A 17,649-nucleotide genomic window follows, 5' to 3' on the forward strand; every position below is an offset into this window, starting at 1 on the left:
AACAGAAATATGAGGGACAACAGGTGATGGAAGGAATGAATCTGAGGACAATTGATGGGGTGCCAATCTGACACGATAAGTGGGATGTATCCTATGTTGCTGAAAAAAGTAAGGGTGGAAATTTGAGAGGAATAAACCCAACCAGTCTTCTAGTGGGGAAATATTTAGAGACATTAAGTCAGGACTAAATTGATAGGCACTTGGAAAATCAAGGATAAATAAATGACAGCCAACATGAAAGCAACAGAATTGGTCGATGAGGGTAACAGAGTTAACGTAGCATATTTCTACATCCAAGAAGTACCGAGTTATTCCTGAAGCGAGGCTTTTTGCACAGTAGAGGAAAACAGTTTGGCTATATTTCACAACACTGTGGTGGGAGGTTGCCAGAGCAGTAGTGACTGTAGAATGATGTTCAGATAGTTGCTATTTGCTTCAGGTAGTGCTCATGAAATCAGCTCCTCTTGGTAACAGGAGCCACACAAATTCAAGAAAACAAACATATTGTCCTAAAAGTTGCTGTCAAAGTAACAGTGAGGCAAAGAGCTATTTAGGTGCACAGTGACCTCAAATGATCAAGGTCAGCTGACCTGGAGTTTTTATCCAAATTCCCAGAGACTCCGAGTCAAATCTGCATGGTTCTCGGGCATTCTTGCTCTCTTGATGTTGTATCTCCAGCAACTTCTATCACAAAATATAATGGAGGTTAAACAAGTAAGGACAGATCTAATCACTGGGAACTAGTGTTCATTGATTTATTATAGGGATTTTTTTGTCCAATGATGGCAATGTGAACACAGTTGTATAACATTACATTCCTTTGTACCCTACAGGTATTTTCTGAATAGATGCAGAATCCTGGCAATAATGTGTAAGCCTTGCATAAGCTGTACCTTAGCGAACTCAAAAGATATATTAAAAATAAATATAGTTAATCCTGCCTTAATTTATATTTACATCTCAGGACAAACTCTCTCTAAGTTCCACTGGCTGAAAGATAAGAAATATAATTACTTTTTTCTCTTGCAATAGAATTATACATCAGGGGCTAATTTTTAATGGGGAATGATGGAGCATGTAACTGAATTCATTGTTTGGGCAGCCTCAATAACATGGAATTAAATTTGTCACACAGATTTTGAAAGGCCACATTGTGAGTTGAATAAATTGTGAACTCCACCATTCCTTTCTAGGTAGCAAATCTTTCTGCAATATTCTCGAAGATGCTTGTTTAGTTGAACCAGGAATTAGTACAAATATAGATGATACAATAAAGCAGCAATCATGTCATTGAACATAGGTATGGCAAAGTGATAGAGAAAGAGATGTGGAGAGATGGAGAGGTGTCAGAAAGCAAAGAGAGTGAAAGATAGAATTCAAACATGAACTTTCATAAAACTAATGCACTCCACAAGTGACTTAAGTTATTCTCCATGAGTTTGTACACAAGCAATAAACGTTGGTGGACATCTTTTTCAACATGATTCTGCTTTTGTAGTTCTTATTAATATATACTCTGTCAATTGCCTCTTACATCACTCTTTCACTCGCTCTCTGAAGATGATTAATGTGCCCAATTTCAAATCTATGATACATAATGAAATGCTAGCTAGCTCAGAACCACCTCTCCCTGTTTAACCTCTCCCTGCTTCAGTCTGAGATTCCCGCCTGTTTTAAGAAGAATTCTATCATCCTGGTACCTAAGATAAACAAGGTAACATACCTTAGTGACATCCACCATCCACCATCATGAAGTGCTTCGAGAGGCTGGGCATGGCACACATCAACTCCAGCCTCCCAGACAACCTCGACCCACTGCAATTCACCTACACTGTAACAGGTCTACAGCAGATCCATCTCTCTGGCCCTACACTCATCTCTGGAGCATCTGGACAGTAAGATACCTGCGTTAGACTATTGTTTATTGAATACAGCTCTGCCTTCAATACTGTAATTCCAAGCAAAACTCATCATCAACTACAGACCTGGGACTCAACACCTCCCTCTGCAACTGGATCCTTGACTTTCTGACAACAGACCATAATCAGTGAGGACTAGGCAGTACACACCTCCAGCAAAATTATTCTCACACTGGTGCCCCACAAGGCTTGCGTCCTCAGCCGTCTACTCTACTCCTGATATACTTATGACTGCATGGCCAGATTCTGCTCTAACTCCATCTACAGGTTTGCAGATGATACCCCATAGTGGGCCGTATCTCAAAATAGCGATGAGTCAGAGGTACAGGAAGGAGATAGAGAGCTATAGTGACGTGGTGTCATGACAACACCCTTCCCTCAATGTCAGCAAACAAAAGAGCTGGTCATTGACTTCGGAAAGGGGGCGGTGTACATGCACCTGTCTACATCAACGGTGCTGAGGTCGAGAGGGTTGAGATCTTCAAGTTGTTGGGAGTGAACATCACCAACAGCCTGTCCTGGTCCAACCACGTGAACTCCACGGCCAAGAGAAGTTCACCAGCACCTCAACTTCCTCAGGAGGCTTAAGAAATTCAGTATGTGCCCTTTGACCTGCACCAATTTTTATCACTGCACCATAGAAGGCTTCCTATCTGGATGCATCACGCTTGGTATGGCAATTGCTCTGCCCGGGACCGCCAAGAAACTGCAGAGAATTGTGGACACAGCCCAGCACATCAACAGAAACCAGCCTCCCCCTCCATGGACTCTGTCTATACCTCTTGCTGCCTTGACGAAGCAGCCAGCATAAACAAAGAACCCACCCACCCGGGTCAATTCTCTCTTCTCTCCTCTCCCATCAGGTAGAAGATACAGGAGCCTGAGGGCATGTACAACCAGGCTCAAGGACAGCTTCTATCCCACTGTGATAAGACTATTGAACAGTTCCCTTATACAATGAGATGGACTCTTAATCTCACAATCTACCTTGTTTGACCTTGCACCTTATTATCTACCTGCAATGCACTTCCCTGTAGCTGTGACACTTTACTCTGTATTTCTGTTATTGTTTTTACCCTGTCCTATCTCAATGCACTGTGTAATGAATTGATCTGTACAAACGGTAAACAAGACAAGTTTTCACTGTACCTCGGTACAAGTGACAATAACAAACCAATACCAATACCACCTCATTCCCTCATCTTGCTGTTGTCATACCAGAATCACAGATACTTCATAGTGCATGCATTATGGTCCAGTAGTGGTTCCATAGAACAAATGAACAGCAATGAAATTTAGGATCTCACTGATTAATAATTGGGAATTTTTAATTTTAATGCATTTTTCTGTTTTATCAGTAATAGTAGGCAATAATTAATAACCAGTGTCAATTAATACATAATTAATAATTATTAATAATAGACATAACTTTTAAAGTTCTATCAATTCTTCAAGGAGATAACCAGGAGGGTAGATGAGAATAGGGCAGTGGATGTTGTCTCTATGGACTTGCTAGCATGGGATCCAGGGGAAGATAGCAGATTGGATTCATAATTGCCTCAGTGCTAGGAAGAAGAGTGTGACGGTCGAGACCTGCTTCTCGGACTGGAGGTCTGTGTCCAGTGGACCACAGGGGTCAGTGCTGGGACCTTTGTTGTTTGTAATTTATATAAATTATTTGGATGTAAATGTACAAGGCATGGTTAGTAAGTTTGCGGATGATACTAAAATAGTTGGTGTTGTAGATAGTGTAGGAGGTTATGAAAAATTGCAGGGGGATCTTGATCAGCTAGTTATGTGGGCTGAGGATTGGCAAATGGCTTTCAATCCAGATAAATATGAGGTATTGCATTTTGGACGATCAAATCTGGGAAGGACTTATACAGTGAATGGTAGGGCTCTGGGGCGTGTTATGGAACAGAGGGAACATGGAGTGCAAGTGCATAGTTCGCTGAAAGCGGCGTCACATATAGATAAGGTGGTGAAGAAAGCGTTTGTCATTCTGGCCTTCATCAGTCAGGGCTTTGAGTATAGGAGTTGGGAAGTTATGTTGCAGTTATATAAGACGTCAGTGGGGCTGCACTTGGACTATTGCGTACAGTTTTGGTCATCCTGTTATAGGAAAGATGTTGTTAAACTAGAAAGAATGCAGAAAAGATTTACCAGGATGTTGCCTGGACTTGAGGGCCTGAGTTACAAGGAGAGGTGGCATAGACTAAGCCATTATTTCCTGGAACTTAGGAGACTGAGAGGTGACCTGATAGAGGTATATAAGTTCATGAGGGGCATAGACAGGGTGAAAGCACATTGTCTTTTTCCTAGGGAGGTGGTACTAAAAACGAGGGGGCATAGGTTGAAGATCAGAGGCAAGAGATTTAAAAGGGACATCAGGGGCAGCTTCTTCATGCAAAGGCTGGTGTGTATTTGGAATGAACAGCCAGAAATGGTGGTTGAGGCAGGCACATTAGCAACATTTAAAAGCTATCTAGATAAGTACATAGATAGGTGAAGTTTAGAGGCTATGGGACAAACATGGGCAGATGAGATTAGCTCACTGGACAACACAGTCAGCACGGATGAGTTGGGCTGAAGGGCCTGTTTCATGCTGTATGACTCTATGACTCCATGACTATGACTGTGTTATAGAACAGAGTCTAGAAAAACTCTCCCTAAATTAGAAACTGTAAGTTATTCACAATCTATTTATCTTCCAGTTTACAACAAAATCTACAGGAGTCTGAGGTACTTGAAAATTAAGGAAGAAGAGGCAAGTTCATATCTACAGAACTGTAAGTGAACTTGTCACTGAAGATGGGTGCAAGGTCTACCTGGCTGGCACAGCTGACTACAGTAGACAGAGCATAAAGGACGAACAACAGGTAAAATAACCATATGTCAGATTTGAAATGGCATTATGCAAAGAAATGTATGCAAATAATTAATTATTTTAAAAAGCATGATCTATTTAATTCAGAGAACAAGGTAGTACAGCACCTTGTATAATAAAACTGTTGCACTTATGTTGCTGAGTAATTCTTGAACATTGCTTGATTACTTCCTACATCATGAGGCTTTAATTTCCACGATGACCTTTGATGTGCCACTGTATCAAATGTCTTCTGGTAATCTTAAAACATCCACCTGAAGTCTCTCAGCCTACAGCTCCAACAATCTGCTCTGCATCAGTTCCCTTCTTACAACTTCCCTGTGTTCCCGATTTATAGCAATTTTTGGTTTGTTACTTGCATCTTCTAACCTGAAGACTGATTATGTTTCCTGCCATTTCCTCATTTTCCATTATTAATTCCCCAGACTCATTTCCTTTAGGACCAATGCTCACTCGTTAACTTTTTCCTTTTCTAAATATCTGTAGAATAGTTTATTATCTGGCTAGCTTCATTGCATTTTTTCCTTCTTATTCATCTTTTAGTTGTTCTTTGCTTTTTTTATGTTCCATTCAATCTTCTGCCTGCCACCCATCTTTGTTCAGTTTTATACTTTTTCTTCAAGTTTTGCAGTTAACCACAGATTTAAGATCCCCTATGTGGAATTTTTGTTGGAATATACTGTATCTAAAGATCCCTTTAAATATCCCCCACTGCATTTGACCAATTGATCCCTTAACTTAATTTGCCATTTATCTTTCGCTAGCTCTGCTTTCATGACCTCATAATTGGCCTTATTTAAGTTTATAATCCTTGTCTTGACCTATTCTTCCCTTCTTCAAACTGAATGTAAAATCACTGCTACCTGGGTGTACCTTCACGATAAGGTCATTTATTAATTCTGTCCCCTAGCACAATATCAGGTCTAGTCGAGCCTGCTGTCAGGCTGGCTTGAGAATGTTGGCTAGAAACTATCTCAAAAACACGTAATGACCTCCTCATCTTGGGTCCCAGTGCCCATATGATTTTTTACAGTCTATGCAGATTAAAATCCCCCATAATTCTTGCAGTACTCTTCCAATTAGCCCCAATTATTTCTTCCTTTATACGCTGTCCTACCATGTGGTTAACATTAGAAGCCTGTACACCACTTCCACAAGTGACTTCCTCCCATTATTATTTTCATATTTTGCTCAAGTATGCTGGTGGTCTGCTTGAAACAGTTGTTGATGACACAATGGCTCCCATTGAAACTGTTCTGCACCTGTGTGTGGGATTCATACTGGAATCAAAGACCATGTGATCAGAGGATAGCTCTCCTCTTCATGTAGCCAACCTTTGGAATATGGCCTGCAGCAAAATAAATCCATTGACACTTTGACCCGAAGACTTTGCGGAGGTCTCATGATTGCAGACCAATCACATATTCAAAAAACTCAACAACTTCCAGGATAAAGCAGTTAGGTTCTTTGGCACCCAGTCATCTGACCTAAACATTCACTCTCTCTTGCCAATGATTTTTCGACAGCACTTCCCAAAAATGTGACAACCATCAAGGGAAAGGGTTGCAAGTAGATGGGAAACTCACCACATGCAAGATCCCCTCCAAGTCATATATCTTGCTGGCTTGGAAATACAGGGGCTCCTGACTTACGGAAATCCAACTCTACTCAAATTCTCCCATACATTTTTAAAACATTTTTCAAGCTAATAATAATAATAATAATAATAATAATAATAAATATATTCCATTAGTTTAATCATGGGTGGTGTCAGGGTGATTATTCAATGAAATGAAAGAATTATAGCAAGCTTATGTAGAGCAATACGATATGGGTTACTATAGAAAATGAACGTCTCTGATCCATAGAGAAATTGGCTTAAGGACAGTTCTCAGGAAAGAAACCCTTACATAACCTACGGTCTCCTTGTACTTTGTCTTCCTTTACCATAGACATGCACAAAACTGGAGTTTCCCACCAAATGGCCCCAGAAGGACAGGTGCTGGGAGCACACTGAAGCACCACCACCTGAAAGTTTCCCCTCCACGTCAAACATTCTCCGTGTGTATGCAGCAGATTTAAGGATGCAGCCCATCATCATCCTCTCAAGGCCGGTTTGGGATAGGTCAATGCCAAAAATGCCCATACCTCAAATAAATAAACAAAAGAATGAAAGTTCCTGCAGTTGTTGAACATCTCAAGGGACCACATATGGTGCCCTAAACATGGGGACTACAGACAATAGCAACCTGCACCAAATAGGAATCCGGAATCCTGCTAAAATCCACATGCTCTTGCTCAGTGCTGCAGCTGTCAAAGGAAAAAGGGGCCAAGTCCTGCTCTCATGGAAAGAGAATTCTGAAATATCCCTATAATCAAGCTCTGTGTTGGAAATTCTGAGATGTTATAGGTACTTCATCAAACAGGTTGGAAAAATCCTGCTTGATTCCAGGGCCCTTGGTTTCCTCACTTCCCAAGAATATCCTAAGAGTCTACCTTGGTGTACCTTTAAAGCAAGAGCATGGATTTCTAGCAAGCTAATTAACAAATGTGTATGAAATGCTGCAAAGATCATTGGAAGTGTCCCCTGGCCGCTGTCTGTAAGGAGTTTGTCCATTCTCCCTGTGTCTGCGTGGGTTTCCTCCGGGTGCTCCGTTTTCCTCCCACATTCCAAAGACGTATGGGTTAGCAAGCTGTGGGCATGCTATATTGGTGCTGGAAGAGTGGCGACACTTGCGGGCTGCCCCCAGAACAATCTAGGCAAAAGATGCATTTCACTCTGTGTTTCAATGTACATGTGAGTAATAAAGATATCTTATCTAATACTCAGTCTAACACTGCGATGAAAATTTAAAGAAATAGTTCAGCTGAATAGTATCGCATATAATTAAACAAGGACTATTAGTCTTCATTGTCAGCTGATTATTTAATACAATGTAACATTGCATGTTAGTTTGCATATTCTCCCTGCGACTGCATGCGTTTCCCTTGGATGCTCTGGTTTGCTCACACATCTCAAAGGCATATTGGTTAATTGACCACTGTAAATTGCCCTTAATGTGTAGGTGAGTTGATGGTAATGTGGGGAGAATAAAATGAGATTAGTGCAGGATTTGTGTAAATTGGTGCTTGTTGGCCAGCGTGGACTCAGTGGGCCAAAGAGCTCATTTCCATGCTCTATGACACTATGACTATGATTACTAGAGAGGGAAGTGACACCAGTGAATGTACGTCTTCCAGGTTATCCAGAATGTGCAACCTGATGTAGTGGTACAACTTTGTGAAGGGAGAAAGTCACTTTTAACATTGGATGAACAGATAATATGTGAAGCTGAAAAGCTGGACTTGTAGAAAATACTATCATTAATGAAGCAGGTACTATTGTTTCCATTATGATTTTAATTTTTCTTGCCATATCATAAAAATTCTAATGTATTTCCTTCTTTTACCACCCACTGGTTAAATGACACAAAAATTGAAGTTATTAACACGATCGCTTCTATGTCTGAAGGTTGTGGTTTCAAACCCTGCTCTCTTGAGTATCATTACCTAGGCTGACACTTCTAAACAGTACTGAGGAAACATTCAGGAAAGCTTTCAGAGAGGTAAGGATTCTGTCTCTGCTATTCTGCGGTTTTGATGTTCCAAAGTCCTTCCAGTGCACTTATGACTTGCAAGCAGCTTTCACTACTGTTTGATCACAAAACTCCTAGCTGTTGTTAAAATGGCAGTATTATTTTTAGTTTTAAATGTATCCACTGTGTTCACCTTTAGAAATTTAGTTGTAGCGACTATTTGCAAATACCCACAGGACAATTACTACAAACTGTACAAGTTTCCATGGACATATAAATAGGAAGAGTGTGGCTAAGGTAAAGCAAAAGAATAAAGCTGGTGAATTAATAACAGCAAAGAAAGAAATGGTAGATACGTTGAATAAATTTTTACATCAGCCTTCACATTGCTAATATCCCTAAGATATCAGACAAGCTAATTTCAAATAACCTGGTAGCACTTACAAAGATCCCAATTTTAAGGGATAAAATATTGGAGAAACTCAGGGGCTAAAGATGGACAAGTCACCAGGACCCGATGGACTGCATGCTAGAGTTTTAAAGCAAGTGGCTACAGAGAGAGTGGACTCATTGTTGAAATTTTTCATAACTTGCTAAACTCCGAGAGGGTGCCAGAAGATTGGAAAACAACCAATGTGACTCCTTTGTTCAAAAAAGGAAGAAAGCATAAAGGAGGGAACTATGGGCCAGTTAGTTTAAGAGCCATTATTGCTAAGATTTTAGAGTCAATAATCGAAGAGGAAATACCTAATCGGTTAGGAAAAGTGAATATAGTTAAACCTAGTTAACATGGTTTTATGAGAGCTAAATCATGTTTGACAAATTCACTGAAATTCTTTGAGGATGTGGCAGGGAGAGTTTATAGATGGGAACCTGTAGATGTAATGTATTTAGATTTCCAGAAAGCCTTTGCCATATAAGGGGCTGGTTTATAAATTAATAGCTCATAATTTGGAGGAAGTGTGTTAAAATGAATTGAAAACTCGCTGTCTCAGAACACAGACAGTAGGAATAAATGGGTCCTTTTCAGAATGGAAGGAGATAACTTGTGGAGTACTACAGGGATTGGTTCTTGGCCTACATTTGTTCATGATTTACATTAATGACCTGGAGGGTGGAACAGTGTGTAAGGTTTCCAAATTTGCTGATGGTATGGAAATTGGTGGAAAGGCATGTAGTGATATGGTTGCTGTGATTATGCAACAGGATATAGATAGAATGAATGAATGAGCAAAAGACTAGTAAATGGAGTTTAATGTGCGGAAGTGTGAGAGCATACACTTCCGTAAGAGAAATCACAAGGCAGATTATTATTTCAATGGAGAGAGACTGCAAGTGAGTGAAGTACAGAGGAATCTAGGTGTTCTAGTGCATGAATCACAAAAAAAAACTAGTGGGCAGGTTCAACAAGCAGTTAAGAAGAAAACAGCATTTTGGCCTTATTTGCAAATGGGTTGGAGTTTAAAAATAGAGAGGTTTTATTGCACTTGTACAGGGTGTTGGTGAGGCTTCACCTGGAATACTGTACACAGTTTTGGTCCCCTTACCTAAAAATATGATATGGTAACATTAGAGGCAGTACAAAGGAGATTTACCAGGTTAATTCCTGGGATGATATAGTCCTACCAAGAGAGACTAAATAGTTTGGGCCTGTATTCCCTGGAGATTAGAAGAATCAGGAGTGGCCTCAATCAAATATATAAAATACTAAAGGGGCTTGACAGGGTAGATGTTGGGTTATTTTCACAGGTGAGAGAGTTTTGAACAAAGGGACATAACTACAAGATAAATGGCTGGTCAATTAAAACGGAGGTAAATAGAACTTTCTTCTCACAGAAGGTGGTGAAGCTCTGGAATTCTCTGCCCAGGGAGGAGATGGAAGCTGGATCATCTGAAGTATTTAAGTAAATAAAGGGATATGGAGAAATAGCACAGATGAGAAGTTGAGGCCAGCATAGATCAGGAATGATCAGATTTAAATTGGTGGGGAGGCTTGAAGGACCTGATGGTCTACTCCTGCTCCTGTTTTCTTGAGTCCTTGTGTAAACTGAGGGTTCAGAGGAGATTTACGAGGATGATTCCTGGAATGAAAGGGCTTACATATGATGAGCGTTTGTCGGCTCTTGGACTGTACTCACTGGAGTACAGAAGAATGAGAGGGGACATCATAGAGATATTTAAAATGTTGAAAGGACTGGACAGAGTAGATGCGGCTAGGCTGTTTCCCTTGGTGGGTGAGTCCAGGACCAGAGGGCACAATCTTAGAATTAGAGGGTACAGGTTTAAAACAGAGATGAGGAGAAATTTCTTTAACCAGAGAGTGGTGAATTTGTGGAATTCCTTGCCAGGTACAGCAGTGGAGGCCAGATCATTGGAGGCGTTTAAGGAAGAGATAGATAGATATCTAAATAGTCGGGGTATCAAGGGATATGGGGATAAGGCCGGAAATTTGGATTAGAATAGTGTGTTGGTTTTTTTTGCGCCCCCCCCCTTTTCCTTAGAGCAGACTCGATGGGCCGAATGGCCTACTTCTGCTCCCTTGTCTTGTGATCTCTTGTGAACTGTGAAATTACTAACGAAAAAAATAGAAAATAGGCACCACCCCCTACCCAATAAGCTTATTTTAGACATCAACAATTAATGAATGTTATAAATGAAGAAAATGCTGTTCCTCATTTCTGAATGTATTCTAAATTATAGTGAAACAGTTGAATTAAATGTCAGAAAAGTTCTTGTCACAGAATCAATATAAGAATGGTTTCAATCTGACTCAATCTAAAGATTTGCTTTTTGTAAGAAGGATTGCAGCAGATTTCATCCTCGGATCTTCATATTAATTATTTAAAAATAACAAAAGCTCTTCTGTTCCCCAGTGCCTGTTGCAATCTACATTAATTTCTCATAGTTTGCTTTTAATTAACCTTTACTGATTCTTAAATGTATTCACCCATTTTCAGGAACAGATGTTAGAATGTGGGCAAGTGTTCAGACATAAATGGACAATGGGTCAATTAATACTTTTGAATTATTTTGTATCTCTGGTTAATCATGCCTGCAGATGTAAAGGTCAAACGTACAAACAAATAATATGATGTAATGTTTTTTATAAAGCTATAACTAATGTTAACCTCCATATCACTATCATGTATTTGAAATATCATCATTTAGGCTCATAAAATACCATATTGTAGTTTCTATCTTGGAGACCGGCCATTCTTGATCTCTTTGAAAAGATGTACTGCTGCACTTTCCATTTGGAATCTGGTGAAAAAGCTTATGAGCTTTTGCTTCATTGCCCAGCCTGCTGCCATTGGGTATGAGTAAGATTCTGCTTGATTGAGTATTAGCCATGTCGTTGAAGACATTATTTATTGTTTATTGTTGTTGGGTAGTGCCACTGAAGAAACACAAAATTCATATGAAGATTTGCACTGCTGTGAAGGTTTCAAAGAGAAACAAAGAAACTATTTTTGAACTTGTTGTTGGGAATTGAATAACGCTGATGAGGCTGCATTTATTGCACAACACACAGTTCCTATGTAAATATTCTTCTTAAATTGTTGCCACTCTTGGGCTGAATGGTGGGAGGGGGAGTTGAAGTGACTGGCAACGGGGAGATGCAGATTGTGGTTACAGACAAAGCGCAGGTGTTCTATGAAACAGTCACCTGGTCTGCGTTTGGTCTCGCCAATGTAGAAGAGGGCACACTTGGAGTACTGAATGCAGTAGATGATATTAGGGGAGGTGCAGGTAAAGAGCGAAGAAACAATTAAAAACAGGATAAAAAATTGTAAAAGTAAATAACTTACCATTTTCCTCCAGGTCTCTAGGCCAGGAATCATTAGTAAATTCAATAGAATAGGAGCTCTGATCTTACTCCAGGTCTGACTAACATAGAGTGGGATGGATTGGCAAATTCCAGCAAGTCAGGGTTCTGCTGCTGAATTCCACATGGGAGTTCAGCAATGGAGCAGAATGACAGACATACTTGCACCTATCTCTTAGCAAGTTCTGGACTTACAGCTGGCCCATGCATATTTGGGACTTGCCAGAATCAGAATCAGGCTTATTATCACTGACTTAGATGTCGAGAGGACTGAACACCAGCCAAAGCAGCATACTTAGCCCATGACATTTAGTTGACTTGTGTGGTAGAAAATTGCTTGGGTCAGCAGATGCCTGTAATGCATCTGTGAGGTGATTAAATAATGTCAACTCCTAAAATACTGGCCAAGACCTCTTATCAAACCATGAAGCTGGGAAACTAAAGCAAACTAAAGAAAAATAGAATTGATTCAGAAGGTTCTCCTTGCTGGCAATGGCTGTCTTCATTTTCTACAGTATAAATTTTGTCTCTGATGGATCATTAGCAAAGCCATGATGAAGGTATTGATATTGCCTGTTCCTCATTCAATAGTTACTGGCTAATCTCTTTTTGCAGATCTATTTTCCTGCATTAACCCCGTATCCCTTGATTCCCTTAATTCCATAAAAATCTATTGATCTCTGTTTTTGAGTCAGAGAGCCGTAGAGTCATGCAGGATGGAAACAGGCCCTTCAACCCAACCTGTCCATACTGACTGATATGCCTAGCTACGCTAATCCCATTTTCCTGCATTTGGCCCATAACCCTCTATTCATTTCCTATCCATGTACCTGTCCAAATGCTTTTTAAATTCCGTGATTATACTTGCCTCTATCACCTTCTCTGGCAGCTTGTTCCATATACCCACCAACACTGTGAAAAACCTGCCCCTCAGGTCTCCTTTAAATATTTCCCCTCTTACCTTAAACCTATGTCCTCTAGTTTTAGAGTCCCATACCCTTGGCAAAAGAATGTAAATATCTACCCTATCTATGCCCCTCATAACTTTATGAACCTCTGTACAGTCACCCCTCAGCATTCCACTCTCTAGTGAGAACAATCCCAGCCTATCCAACCTGACCTTGTAAATAAAGCCCTCCATTCCAGGCAACATCCTACTGAATCTCTTCTGCACTCTTTCTAATGCTGCCACATCCTTTCTATAATGTAGTGTCCAGAAGTGCACACAATATTCCAAGTGTGGTCTAACCAATTTCTTGTGCAGCTGCAACACAGTGCCCCAAATCCTATCCTCAATACCCCTGCCTATGAAGACAAGCAACCTCAGTGCCTCCTCACTACCCGATCCACCTGTGTCACCACTTTCTGGGAGCTATGAACTTGCACCATCCACTCTTCTAAGGTCCCTACCATTTACTGTATATGTCCTGCCTGTATTAGATGACCCAAAATGCATTAGCCCACAGTTATCTGGATTAAATTCCACCTGCCACCGCTCTGTCCAATTTTTCAACTAATCTACGTCCCTTTTTATCCTTAGGCCATCCTCGTTATCTGCAACTCCACCAATCTTCGTGTCATTAATAAACTTATCAGACCACAGACATCCTTATCCAAGTCATTTATATACATGAATGTACTTGAATGTACTGAGTAACTGAGGGGTGACACAGGCCTCCTGGATTGAGAATTCCAAAGGTTCCCCACCCTCCGGATGAAAAATTCTTCTTATCTCTGTCCTGGATGGGCAACCTCTTATTTTGTAATGTGACTCCTGGTTCCAGATATCACAACCAGGGGAAACATCAACTCCACATCTATGCTGTTAAACCCTCTAAGATGTTTGTACATTTCAACGAGATCACCTCTCATTCTTCTAAAATCAAGAGAATGACTGAGTCTGCTTAATCCTTCCTCACATGGCATACCCCTCATCAAAAGGACAATCAGTGAACAACTGACTTATCATTCCTTTCACGGCTGATCCTCAGCAGGTTATACCACCAGTTGCGGTAGGGGTGGTTGGAAATGGTCATGTGGCTGGAATAAAGAAGTACTGGAACAATCAAATCCTGAATATACTGTATGTTGAGGTAATATATTCAGCATTTCAATTTACTGAATATTTATACTTTTAATTTATCTGCAAATATTTATTCTGTATTGCATTTATTTTCTCTTTTAACCATAAATCATCTTCCTCTTTTCCTCATATCTCCTGATCCATGGATTAGGAAGTGGAGTGGGAAACCTCCTCTCAGGCTTATACTTTGCTACCTGTTGCTAAGAAGCACATCATCATTTGCACATTGCATTCCCCTGCTATTAGAACTTAGTATTAGACATGTCAAATTGTATACAATACTGGTTGACTTTGTTTTGTTAGTGGGCATACAAAGCTCTGAGGCCCATGTAGAAGTATAGATTGATTTTTTTTATGGTATTACAATTACACAATATGGATTTTTCCTTTTCTGGGAGAAGGCCAATTCTGCATCTCAACAAAAATTTCTACCTGTACATTCACAGCATTTCCAAGTATGCAATCCTCTAAAATATGGTGTTGCTCTTGTACAGTTGCTGGTTGTTGCTAGATCCATTGTAACAATGGGATGTCTTGTTGAGCAACTGAAAGCTAAGTAATGGTTGGTGCTGGTGGTGGGAGACACCCCATTAACAACCTCATTAACATTCAAGGCCTCCTTGTGAAAGCACATGTGTGCTTCCGACCTCAGGTTCTGTTTTACTATGCAAAGTGGGCCCTATGGGTACACTGCGTTGTTCACACAGGTACTCAGCAGCCCAATGAGTGGTCCTTAAAGAGCACTGATAAGCATTAAAATAGCAAATCAGGAAGTTTTGAATTTGCTTCTGGCAAAACCCTGGGAAACAGGAAGCCAATGGCACCATGACCAAAGGCTTCCTCTTCAGAATTTCTTCTCAGGCCCATCCTGCCAGCTGATTCAGCATGGGATGCCACCAAAATCCTGGAATTAATTTGGCTGCCATTTCCTGCCATTTGGCATCTGCTGTTCACCACTGAACATTAATGAAGCTTGGGGTACAGAAAGCTTTGCCATCTTGTGATATGCCGCGTGATGTTCGATGGAATTCATTAATGATTTCCTGACCAGCGGTCTCTTGACCTCAATGTTGGTTAGAAAGTGGTTTTTTTTAAAAAGTAAACCAAAGAGTTGAAATCACAGGAGAAAACTTGTACCCAAACCTGTGGGGCTTTGTTCTCAATATTAAGCTTGTAGTAAAGCTCAGTAGCTTTAAAAAACATATTTCAAAAGCTTTTCAACATATGTGTATGTGATTTACTTTTAAAAAAAACCCTGCAGTGCATCAATACGACCAGTAAATGGTCCTAAACTGACTTTCAAGATCGATTTTAGTTGCTTAAAAGTCAGGTTACTCACAGATAGTAGATTAAAAAGCATAAAAAAGCCTTCCTTTAATAAATTCATTTTCAATTGCATTTTGAAAACTGAACCAAGTTATCCATTTTAAATATCCCATTGAATCATTTCATTTTTGTTACAAAAATACTTTCTACAGTGCTATCTGGTTGTGCTGTTTCATGGAAAACTTTACATTTGGTGATAGGTAAAGAGGCCAAATCCACAGGGAATTGCAGACTATCAGCCAATCGTGGCTCAGCTCACCTCAGCATGCCCTCAGTCAGACGAGGAAGTACAAGGTGAGCAAGAAGTCTGATGCCTCTGCACCTGACTTCCTGTTCAGGCACTGCATTCACTGGTGAGTGCAGCAGCAGTGGAACACTGAATGCTGGAGAGGAGCTGTACACACTTCACATCTGACCCCTCAGCTTTACAGCAGGGTTGGCTGGAGTCTGGCAATTGTCACTCTGTGGAAAAAAAAAGTGAGTGAGTAATATGAATTATTTATTTTATTTTAATGTGTTTCCTTATCAACTTGTGTCAATTATGCCATTTGTACCTTAATAAAATTTAATCTAATTTAATCTACTGAAAAAATAAAATATGAAGCAGTTCTAAGTCATTTGGCCCCTTGTGCTGTTTCCACCATTCAGTTAGATCACAGCTGTTTTTTACCTCACTTACCTCCATTAGTTCCATTAATCTCTTGATTCCCTTAACATCTAAAAACCTATGAAGTGGTTTTTCAATGTCTCTGAAGTAGAGACATTTAAAAATAGTTTGATTATGTTGAGTTGTCAAATCCAAACGAAGCATTCTGGGGTGAGGTCCATTTGCCATTGAAGACAGTGGTGCCTGCAGGAAGTCTCTCGGGTGTGGAGAGTTGCTCGTTTAGCCCTCTGCTGGAAACGTTAAGCGCAGGCAGGCTGGTACCCCAATCCTTTAAAATCTAGTTCAATAAGTCTGAATGGAAACCTGAACATAAGGTTAACTTCAAGACCAAAACTCCTTTTTCCCAGATTGCACTCAATGTTGAAACTCTTAGGCATTGTAAGGCATGGTAGCGTAGAGGGCAGGCACAGTAGTGTAGCAGTTAGTGTAATGCTATTATAGCGCCAGTGACCCGGGTTCAATTCCGGCCACTGTCTGTACAGACTTTGTATGTTTTCTCCATGTCTGCATGGGTTTCCTCCAGGTGCTCTGGTTTCCTCCCACATTCCAAAGACGTACGGGTTAGGAAGTTGTGGACATACTATGTTGGCGTCGGAAGCATGGTGACACTTGTGGGCTGCCCCAGAACACTCTACAACACATATTTCAATGTGTGTTTCGATGTACATGTGGCTAAGAAAGATATCTTATCAATTTACCCAAAGCTTAAAGCACAAATTCTAAACTGAAAGCTACATCATTCTCAGCACTATTTAATGAGATCTATTTCCATTTATGGGCTACCGGATCCTTCTTTACTTAGCAGAATTTTTCAGATTACTTCTGTGGTTGTCTTATATGGACTGAACATCTTCTATTACAAAATAGCACAAATATTGATTTGGTTGTTTGATTAAACTCATGGGTGGTTGATTTGTTTCAACATGGTTTATTGCGGATGTATAAACTTGCAGATCATGAAGCTATTGCAGTCTTTATGGTGCTATGACCCTCTCAATGACTGCAAGTTATTGATTTATCATTCCAGTTTAAGGGGGTTATGATTTTTTCCACTAATCTGCTATTGAAATAATAGCTGAGAACTACACAAACACAACAAATGGAATTTCATTTCCTTCCACAAAAGAGGCATCAGGATCGATCTTTGCTGTTGTAACCAATGTAATGAAAAGTTCTGGGAGCACTAACACACTCCTTTGCAGATCATGACAGGGGAAAATTGATGGTGGTTAATATTGCACTCTATCATGATTAATACTATAAATATTACAGTGTTTTATATCTATTGTTGGATGACTACGGATTATACAATTACATTTCTTCCTACTCTGCCTAATGGTTTAATATTGATATATTTTTAATTGCA

This window comes from Pristis pectinata, chromosome 19 (genome assembly GCF_009764475.1).
Source record: "Pristis pectinata isolate sPriPec2 chromosome 19, sPriPec2.1.pri, whole genome shotgun sequence".
Taxonomy (NCBI): domain Eukaryota; kingdom Metazoa; phylum Chordata; class Chondrichthyes; order Rhinopristiformes; family Pristidae; genus Pristis; species Pristis pectinata.